This window comes from Vombatus ursinus, unplaced genomic scaffold, assembly GCF_900497805.2.
Source record: "Vombatus ursinus unplaced genomic scaffold, bare-nosed wombat genome assembly UNPS02014812.1, whole genome shotgun sequence".
Taxonomy (NCBI): Eukaryota; Metazoa; Chordata; class Mammalia; order Diprotodontia; family Vombatidae; genus Vombatus; species Vombatus ursinus.
In genome coordinates, this window is record NW_020954590.1 from 79,605,099 (window position 1) to 79,611,325 (window position 6,227).

The 6,227-nt window shown below is 37.5% G+C and overlaps 1 pseudogene; it reads left to right on the top strand.

Annotated features, from left to right (window-relative positions):
- Positions 1–340: 340 nt before the first annotated feature.
- Positions 341–5,381, top strand: LOC114053997 (annotated as a pseudogene).
- Positions 5,382–6,227: the final 846 nt, after the last annotated feature.

Below are 6,227 nucleotides of genomic sequence, written 5' to 3' on the forward strand. Positions count from 1 at the left end.
AAAAAGTGGGGAGCAAGGGGCAGTGGATAGAGCACCAGCCCTGAAGTCAGGAAGACCTGAGTTCAAATCCAGCCTCAGACCAGACACTTGACACGTATTAGCTGTGTGACCTTGGGCAAGTCACTTAACCCCGATTGCCTCATCAAAAAAAAAAACAAAAACAAAAAAGTGGGGTGCAACCATTATGTGAAGCTTTTTTTAAAAAAAAATAGTGCTGGTATTACTTAAAAATCATTTATTACTAAACTATCTTTGGTGCAATATTAGGATGCAGGGTATACTCATGAATATATGGTAATATACTTATATCTTGTGACTTACTCATGGCAGCTTCGCCTGCATGCCCACTCCCCTTGCGCCTATGGCTTTTAATTGGGTGGAGTGACAATACCATTAATACGATAGCACTCTTAAAAAAACCACACAAGTTGGCTTTTGGAAATATATTGACAGTGCACTTGCACTGAGAATTCTAGCCTCGCGCCTCACAATGTGCAAGAGATAAAAGCGTATCGGTATGCACTGGTGAAGACATTGCTGCTGTTTGCCTTTTAAGCAGTGTGACAAACAGAATTATACCATGCAATGATTACACAATGAAAGGTTATAAACCAATTTTTGGACTCAAAACAAAACAGGGTGTAACAATTATATGGTGTAATACGGTATATTTCTGTTTCAAGTACATGTCTTATAAACAATACATTGTTGTATTCTGGTTTCTTATCCATTCTGTTAGCTTCCATCTTCATCCCATTCACAGTTGCAATTGCTATTTCCTTTCAACACTTTTTTTGCATTGTCCCCCTTTTAAGAGTCTGTTGTTTCTGATCATTGCCTCCCTTAATCTATCTTTCCTCTTATTCCTCCCTCTTTTTCATAATCCCTTTCTCTTCTACTTCCATCTTGGATAATATGAATTTCTGTACCCAACTGTGCATGTATGTGTATTCTTCCCCTCTTTGAACTAGTTCAGATGAGAGTGAGGTTCAAATGTTGCTTGTTCCCTACCACCCCTGCCTCCTCCATTGTATAAACTCTTCCTTGAATGTCCAACTTATGGGAAATACTTTTCCCCGTTCTTCCTCTCCCTTCCCCCTTCTCCCAGTGAATTTCTCTTCCCCACCATTCATCTTTTGAGATCATCCAAACATAATGGAATCACATCCAGGCCCTCTGTCAAATTAAACTCCTTGTAAAACTCCTGGTGATGATAAAGTTCTGAGGGGTTACATTATCATCTCCCCATATAAGAATATAAAGTTTAACTTTCTTTAATCCATAATGGTTTCTCACTCATGTTTACTTTTTATGCTTTTCTTGAGTTCTGTGTTGAATGGCAAAGTTTCTTTTCATCTCTGGTCTTTTCATCAGAAATGCTTGAAAGTCCTCCATTTTATTAAATATCTATTTTTTTACCCTGTAGGATTACACTCAGTTTTGCTGGGTGGGTTATTCTTGATTGTAATCCTCATTCCTTTGTCTTCTGGAACATCATGTTTTAAGTCCCTTATTCCTTCAGTCGTGGCTGCCAAATCTTGTGTAATTCTGACTGTGGTAATATAATGCTAATCCAATTATTCTTAAATTGAAATATTTCATAGTTTATTTTTTCAGTCTTTTGACTTTTTTTTCATTATTTCTTCATGCCTCATAGGGTCATTAACTTCTATTTGACCCAATTCTAATATGTAAGAAGTTATTTTAGTAATATTTTGTACTTCTTTTACCAAGCTATTAATTCTCTTCATAATTTTCTTACATAGCCCTTATTCCTTTTCCCATTTTTTCTTCAACCACTCTTATTTTGTTTTCAAAATCTTTTTTTGATCTTTTAAAAAAAATTCTTTAACATTTTTTGGAATTCTTGTTAAGCATGTGTCCACTCTGTATTTTTCTTTACTTGTAGATGTTTTCAAGTCTTCTTTGTTTCTGTCTTGAGCTTTTTATGGTTGAGTTCTTTTTTGTTTGGTCATTCTTCAAGCCTACTTTTTGACTTTGAACCTTATGCAACTTAACCAAGTTGCTGCTCTGCTCCTGGACTCGGCCACATAGCTACATTTCCAAAACTTGTTCTCAATACCCAGCTAGTCCCCACACTCACTGAAGACCATTTCTCTCTGTCTTGAATCTGTGACCCCAAACTGAGTCATGAGCAGCAGAGCTGTCAGATGGCACCTGTTTCTGCTCCCAGGATGGTTCAAGAGTCCTCTGAAATCTCTTTCTTCCCTAGTGCCCTGGTGCTCTGTCTTAGATCACTTTCAGTCACTGAATATTGTAATGCTTCCCAATCCCCACCCCTTACCCCCACTCCCTATCCAGTGTCTCTATCTTCCTAAACAGCCCTGAGGTGAAAAAATGACTCACTGTGATTTTTTCTTCGCTTTCCTGCTCAAAAATTTGGTCTGGTATATTTTCTAGGTTATTGTGAAAGTGTATTGAATGAGCTAGGCAGAATTGCTTCCTCTTGCTCCACCATCTTGAATCCACCTCCTTTTGTATGGCATTTAAAATCCTTCCCAACCTGGACCCTTCCTACCTTTCTAATCTTCTTACATTACTTCTTTCAATATACACTGGATCATAATCCAAGTACACTGATCTACTTACTATTCCTCACCCAGGACACTGCATCTCCCAGCTCCATGCTTTTTCACTAGCTGTTCCCCATGCCTGGAATGTTCTTTACTCTCATCTTTACTCTCATCTCTTGGCTATCCATGCAAGATTCAGTTCAAACATTACCTTCAAAAAGAAGCTTTTCTTGGTTCCCCCCAACCCCCTACCCTGAGGACCTCCCCTATACTTGTGCTTCCCCTCTGTTTACCTTCCATTTATATTGTATATTTCTTCTGTGTACATAGTTATTTCTATCCCCCGTAGAATGTGAACTGTAATGGAGGTCACCATGTTTTTGTTCTTCACACCAGCAGTTAGCTCAGAATCTGGCCCATAGAAATTGCTTAATAGATGCTTGTTGTCTGACAAACTGAACCTTATACCTCTGGCCCATAAGCTAAAGAATGTGATAGAGCCTATTCTTCCTCTTATGGGAAACAGCACCTCAATCGAAGACTCCCACCAAAGCTAAAAGTAAAAGAAATTTCACAAATATATACCCAGTGGATTCCCCCAATTATAAGACTAACAGAGCACTAACCATCAAAAACCATTAGACCATTGAAGCATTGTCAAGAAGGGATTGTATACCATCCAAGCCCAGCAGAAATTGGGAGAAGCACAATGTCATCCCCAGAATGCATCAGCAATCTTTAGGTGTTAGAAACATTGTTTAATCCTCCACATGTCTACCTTGGCTACTCATGCTCATTATGTTGGTGCCCCCTCCATGTATGCACCATGACCTCAAGTGCTCCTTACAAGTTTGCCCTGCATAATTTCCTTAAGTGTATCCATTCTTCTTACTAATAGTATGAATACGTGTGGGGGAATGTGCTCTAGGTTTATGGAGAAATATTCTGTTGTTACATTAAAACAAAAAGTGCTATTTCATTAAATGCATTTAATTTGAACTGTATTCTCTGGCTAACTGGTAAGAGTAAGCACTTGTAGGAGCATTTGTAGGAGCAAATCAATTTTACGTGAATGTGAGCCCAAAGAATCCCTTAAACTTGAGATAACTTTTCTGGGGATCCCATGTGACAGGGAGGGATTGTCCCAGCTGCTCTACTGGTAATACTTATAATTTCCTCTTTCAAATGTTATACCATATGAAATCACTGATGCTTTATTAGTACTTTAAGATTTACAAAGTATTTTCTGAGATCTCAAATCAATATGAGGTTAATAAAGTTTAATGCTAATAAACTATGCTAAAGTACAGACAATAACTTAAAAATAAACAAAGTGTTGTAGAAAATCAAATGACACCGCAGCTGCAATCATGTGTGACTCACAACCTAGAAGACCAGCCAGCTTGAAGTGAATGTTGGCTTTGTCAACAGGTCCCTTTGGCTGATACCGTGAAGAGCTTGCCACTTGTCATGATTTGTTTGTCATTCTCTTTTTAAATTGACTTCATTGCTTCATCTTCCACGCAAGCCGTAAAGATAGAGATAACCTGGAATTAAAAATTTCCAAAGAGCATTAATTAATGGACAAGAGCAATGCATGTTAGTTTCATGTTTTTACCTGAAAAAAATTATGGAGCTGCATGAATATTGGTATTCCTACCTAATTATTATTGTCGATCATATAAGTTAAATAAATATTTTCATTGTTTTTTCAAAATACTATGTCTTAAAATGTGACATTTTGTCATTTAAAAACAATTTCAAGATCAAGAGGTAGGCAAGGACTCAAAGATTTGTGCTAGTCAAGAATTGTTTCAAATCGTATTCAGAACACGTAGTTTCTTTCAGGAAAACCTGGTATTAAGAAATAACTATCTCTGAATTTGGAAGCTTGCCACAAAATTCAGTGGGTTTGACTTATTTCAAAGCTTTTTTCTCATAAAAATTTCATGAAAGCTTCCCACCAAGAGTACCCACACAGGAATTTACAAGAAGAAATAAAATTCCTTAATGAAATTTTCCTAAATGAAGCAGCATATTGTATGGGGAAGCTAGGTGGCACAGTGGATAGAGCTGCAGGCCTGGAGTCAGGAAAACCTTAGTTCAAATCCTGCCTCAGACTTACTAGCTGTGTAACCCTGGACAAGTCACTTAACCCTGTTTGCCTCAGTTTCCTTATCTGTAAAATGAACTGGAGTAGGAAATGGCAAACCACTCCTTTATCTTTGCCAAGAAAACCCTAAATGGGGTCACAAAGAGCTGGACACTACTGAAATGACTGAACAACAATTGTATGAAGTGTATAAATTTTGATTGCTGGTACTTATATGTTCTGTATTTCCCAAAGAATCAGGTATTAATCAGCCATATCAGATCCTAGAAATTCTGATCAGTGAGCTTGGCCCAACAGCTAAAGACCTATTCTACATGAAAAATGATGTTAACCGTAAATGATGTCACTGATGCGAATGGAATTTGTAAAACCATGTTCTGTCCAGTACACCTCCATCCAATCCTTTGGGTTATTTAATTAATGGAATAAAATCAGATGGAAATTATTGGACACTCCTGGATTGTATTATTATATCTCTCCTGAACCAGAATTTTCTTATATTAGTTTTGAAACTACTCTAAGTCAGACCTCTCACAATAACCTGATCAGGAAAGTAGTGGAAGTTTTTAAGCTTGGAAAATTTGTGACTACAGTCTTTATTAAATCAGAGTTCTGAATGTCATATATTATTTTCATTAGCTTAAAAGACTAAAGGGTTTAAATGTCTTGATAGCCAGATTACTCAGTTCAATGATTACAATTTCATCCTTACCAGTTTTACTAAGAATCAATAAATAGCAACAGCAGAGTTGATTAAGGAAAATGCAAAAAATAGGGGTAGCTAGGTGGCGCAGTGGATAGAGCACTGGCCCTGGAGTCAGAAGGACCTAAGTTCAAATCCTGCCTCAAACACATGATACTCACTAGCTGTGTGACCCTAGGCAAGTCACTTAACCTCAATTGCCTCACTACAAGAAAAAAAAAAGAAAAATGCAAAAAGCAAACACAAATAGAAGGCCACTTTCTAGTCACAGGGGGCCATGCTTTCCATACCCACCACCCTGTAGTTGGGGAAAGCCCCAGGTATAATCATAATAGACTTATTTTGAATTGTATGCAAACAAATACAAAACAAGCTACATACAAGATGAATAGGAAATAATTGAAGGAAGGCCTTGGAATTAAGAGGGGGTAGGGGAGGCTTTCTGTAGAAGATGGGATTTTAGTTGGGATTTAAAAGAAGCCAGTAAAGTTGGAGTGTAGAAGGGAGGGCATTCCAGAAAATGCCTGGAGCCCAGAGGTGGAGCGTCTTGTTTGTAGAGCAGCCAGGAATTCCTACTTAAAAATTCCTTTTCACTTGAGGAGTTACAAATTTTATCTTCTTAAGAAAATTAATGATAACTACATCTGATGGTTTTGCTTATTACAGATTTTAAGTATTGGAACATTACTTTTGCTCCCTTTAGTTCTTTAAGCTCAAAGATTCCCCCTCCCCCTTTATAAAATGAGCAATATACTGTTATAGGGAGTTGACACTAGCTTTTCACCTTTGAGAGGAAAAACCCTTAGTTCAGATCTTAATTAGTGTCATGATGGGTTTAATGGTCTCTTTTTTGTGTGTGATTTGCAAGGTTGGTGGT